We start from the raw sequence: 5049 nt of genomic DNA, 5'->3' as shown, positions 1-5049 counted from the left end.
ACCACCCTGAATACTGATGTCCACCCGCCTGCTATTCACATACATGCTGTACTTTACACATCTTAGTGTCTTTAAAAGCATTAGAGGAACTACACTAACGATGATCCCATAGAGGAACATGAATGTTAAAGTAAATTGGCTAATTCGTACAAAGAAAATCGCACAAAAATGAATGACACCCCACTCCAACCTTGCCCATAATCTTAGCGTCACAGGGCGAAGCAAATCGTACAAAATTTATGAATGTGATCGTACGAATTAGCCACCTTTGTAAATGCATACAATTTGCCATGAGATAGCGATGAAAGTGCCGTGTTTTAAAGCTCCATATGATTGATGGATAGAGATTATTTTCACCTCATTGCACAGCTATCAAAGATCTAACTGCTTCACATTCACTAACCAGTTTGTCTCTCTTCATTGACAACTCTTCATATTCGTTCAGAACAGGAGATGAAATACGAGCGCCTGTGTCTCTAATTTGACGGACAGGTCGGGCGTTTTTGGAGTCTACCAGTAATTACCGGCCTGTCCGGGTGAGCTGAAGGGCTGCGGGATTTGACCATGATCTCTGGTGTGATAACACACGAGTCTGTCTGTATTACCAACTGCTCATCTGCACAGAGAGAGAGAAAGAGAGAGCGCAAAAAATTTCGCACAGTAGAGTTGATTTTCTCGGTCCCTGACATCTTTTGCTATGTGTGTGTGTGTGTGTGTGTGTGTTATGTCCTTCATATTTCCAAAGAGTCTTTAGTTATTCCAGATTTATAAAAGACAGATCAGCTTTACCGATTCTTTCCGAGCGAGTCACGTGCAAGCAACACACACAAAAAAACTCTCTCTCTAGATAACTTGCGATTACACCAACCGCATTTCAGGCGTCAAAATCGCATCTACCGAGCCTAGTTTGCCGCTTGAACAGTTTGAATGCATTTGCGCGTCTAGAGCGAAGTAGACACGCAGAAAAAGCAACCATTTGACGTGCATCAGAGGCAAACATTTTCAACTCAGGTGTCTGCCGCCAATTCGCGTCAAACACAAAATGCACAAAAAGCACCATTCGCACACAGCTCGGGTCGTATGAGGTTAATATATAGAATTTAGAAGTGGGTTTACCCCATGGCATCTAACAAAGAAGTGGGTATCCTTATACCATGCACTACACACAAAAAATATCCAAAACAAAGTTGATACTATTATTTACATTTATAATGAAACTGACAGCATCATTGCAAATCCTGAGCTACAGTATATGAATAAGCAACATATGAGAAACTTGGCTTTATATAAATAAAGAAGTCCAACCTACATCCACAAATATCTCCTGTATGAAAAAATACTGAGAAAACGCACCTGCTTTAAACAAAAGCGATCAGAGTGAGCAAAACATGCATTTGCTTTTATACGACAGAGCCGAGTTTACACCCGAGACCGTGAAGAGAGATATCAGGTCATTAAAGTCATAACCCCGTGTACAAATCACAGCACATCATAACACTTTCTGTCCATAGAGAGCAAAACACAGGCAAATAAAACCTAGCAGGACAGTTGGACCAGTCAGGTGTTAAAGAACAAACATGAAGCCAAAACATCATTCTGACAAATACTGTAAAAAAACACAATTATGAGAATCACAGGGGATTTACACAGGAGACTTTTTCTGATGTCTGCAATAGCAGACAAGACCGGGTGGCCGGTTGCATTAACTTCATATAAAAGTTAGTCTGTTTTTCTTTTCTTTAAGAGTGATTTAAACTGTTTTAAAGTATGTTATATAAAAAGGTATATCGGCCTAATTTAAATCCAAATTTTTTGATTAGCCCCAACTAATTGCTAGTTGATCAGACTCATTCTTAGACACAGACATAACTTTAAAGCTAGGAAGAAACCATAGAAGTCCAGGGGTCTCATTTATAAAGCGTGTATACAAACAAAACGAAGCTGGAAATGTGCATACCCCAGTTCCTACGCAAAGGTTGCGATGTATAAAAAACTGACAGGGTTCCCACATCTTAGTTAACTTCAAATTCAAGGACCTTCCAAGGATTTCCAGGTCCAGTACCCTCGAATTCAAGGATTAAATGTGGGGACACATTTCAAGTCAGAGCAAAGTTACATTGTGTTACCTTTAAATGTAAGGTTAAGTGCTTCTGAATGTGCCTATCAAATTCAACCAATGGTGAGGCTTAACAACCAAGACAGAGTGATGCGGGAGTCAGGAAGTATATCGCTATCTGAAATATTACCGAAGACGGCGTTATAGGGACGCAGGAAGTATGGCAAGGGAGACGCAGCGTCTCGTTCCCTTCTCAGGGAACAACAGTTACATACGTAACCAGAGACGTTTTCATGTGTCAAACACAACTATGCAAAAAAGCATTTTGGTATGAATCCACATTCGCATACAGAAGATATAAGCATTTAAAGCGAACAGTTTAGCACGTGTGCTTAAAAAGTCAAGAATTTTTACACCTGGGAATAATATGGATTTTTTTCCAGAAAACATCTTGCATAAAATAGATTCAAGCTCTTTTAATGGCCTGTATCTATGTATGTATATTTTCAAAAACTTCCCAGGGCCTTGAATTTTTCCCCAAGATTCATACACTTTCAAGGACCCGTGGGAACCCTGAACTGACTTAATAGGAGAATGGGCTTGCATGGTGGGACCTGAGGATGATTCATGTGCACTTGCCGGGAATCTTTAATTTATAAAGGGAACATTGCTTTGTTTTATAAGTTTTATAATTTTTGGCTTTTGTGCGTACACAGACTTTTAGTAGGGATCCTATGCAGTTTTATAAATGAGACCCCTGATGATTTTCTTCTGATCAATCGCCTGTCTACATCACATCACAATGTTTGATGTTATTCTGCATTGAGAGATGTACATTAACCAATCACGTAACCATACTAAGTTTACATCTGTAGAGGGAATCTAATGTCACAGAGTAACTGTGAGGTAACAGCGCCCTCAAGTGATGGACAAGAGAAAGCTTCAAGCAAATCTGCTGGACTTACATCTTACACTTTAATATGAGACTATAGTCACTCATCAATCATGTCTGCACAAAGCATTTACTAATAAACTCCTGACATGATCATATAATCCTGTAAACTCAAGGACAAGTTAGTTATCTTCTGTGTTACACTGGGAAATCATTTAATGACCGAATAACAAATACATCTGTGATATTAAATCAACAATCCATGGTAGCAACAGATTCAGTACTTTTTACTAAGAGAAAATCGATAACACAGCTTCCATGATGGTGACCCTGGACCACAAAAAAGCCATGAGGGTCAACTTTTTGAAATTGAGATTTATCATCTGAAAGTTGAAAAAATAATCTCGCCATGTATGCTTTGTTAGGATAGGACAACATTTGGTTGATACAATACAACTACTTGAAATGAGGGTGCAAATTAATCTAAATATTAAGAAAATCTGATTTTAAGTTGGCCAAATGAAGTCCTTAGCAACTGAATCCACTCACAAAAATAAAGTTTTAATATATTTACCCCTTAACTGGTGAACCTTTTATGAGTAGGGAAGGGGGTGGTGAAAAGTTGATGTACCCCTTCAAATGAATATAACTCTGGGATTTATTTGGTCTAGAAGAATATTTTTGGTCTTGTTTTAAAGACAAAACTTAAAAGTTTTACACGGAAGTGTCTGGAGGTGAAAATATCAAATTAAAATAATCACAAAAAATGAGATGTGTTACTGTGGGTTCACACCAGCTGCGTTTCAGGCGTTAAATTCTAGTCATCGAGACATTCACACGGAAATTTGCGTCATGGGAAGGGCTTCTGCAACTACGCTCGTTTGGCGCAATCTTTGGCGCAAATTAAGCGTTGCCACTGCAGTTGATTCGAGCAAACTAGACGCATGAATAAGGCAGAATCGCGTCTACCGTGCCGCACTACACGCCTCATTCGCGCCGCTAGACCTCCAGATGCGCATCAACGCATCTTCACATTGACTTAACTTTGACATCACTCGCGCTTGACAGCTCTACCGCGGCTTGTGTGAACGCAGCATTACACTTTTAGTGGTTTTACCAACAATGGCCACTAGGTGTCAACGGTTTGCTGCATACTCTTGTCACAAATTAATAAATTACTGTCACTGCATTATTATTATTACTGCTAAAAGGTTTTGAAATATGAACCTTTCCAATGATATATAGTTTGTCGTGATCGATTAAAATTTACACGCAAAATATTAACTCGGGTGTCTCGCTCACGGGACAGCATCCGTTAAGGGGTTAAGAGTAGGAAATTCTCAAAATATCTTCATAAAACACGATCTTTACTTAATATCCAAATGATTTTTGCCATAAAAAGAAAATTTTGAGATGTTAGTTTATTTTGACCCTTACAGTGTATTGTTTGCTAGTGCTCCAAATATATCCGTGTGACTTATGACTGGTTTTGTGGTCTAGGGTCACAATATAATTTCGATTTAAGTGCCAATCGTCTAATTGAAAATGACACAGCTTTGATAGATCCAAGATTTAGATCTGTAAGTATTGCACAAGGTCTCACTTCATCATTTTTACTCTAAAGTACATGCTTGCATTAGCTGGACCACAAGTCAATTTCAATCGAAACTTATTCAATTAGTGATTTAATGTTGTTGAAACACAAGCTTGGATGCGTAACCAATGGTCATGGAGTGCTTCAATGGACCACCATATAGACGGTTTCATCGGACGCACATGCACTGACGCGATACACGTCTGGATCCGAACTTTGCTTCCGGTTTCATTTTTTTAAATGGTCTGACTAGTTGCTAAACTGATCTCTTGAACAAATGCCTCGTCGAAAATAATAAATGTTTTGGTTTCCTAGGTAATCTATGTGTTGTTTTTTTGCTTGTTATATTAATAAAGTATGTTTAAAGAACTTTGTGGTTATTTATTCTTAGCGGAGTTTACCGGAAGTCACATGCGGACCACTACAGACGCTCGTTTATGTGGTTACTGCTGAAACCGTCTATACAAAAAACAGCTGAAAAATAATCATAAACACACAAGTTCAGGC

This window comes from Paramisgurnus dabryanus, chromosome 3, assembly GCF_030506205.2.
Source record: "Paramisgurnus dabryanus chromosome 3, PD_genome_1.1, whole genome shotgun sequence".
NCBI classification, from domain to species: domain Eukaryota; kingdom Metazoa; phylum Chordata; class Actinopteri; order Cypriniformes; family Cobitidae; genus Paramisgurnus; species Paramisgurnus dabryanus.
The sequence above is the reverse complement of the archived record's forward strand: the minus strand, read 5'-3'. Positions refer to the sequence as shown.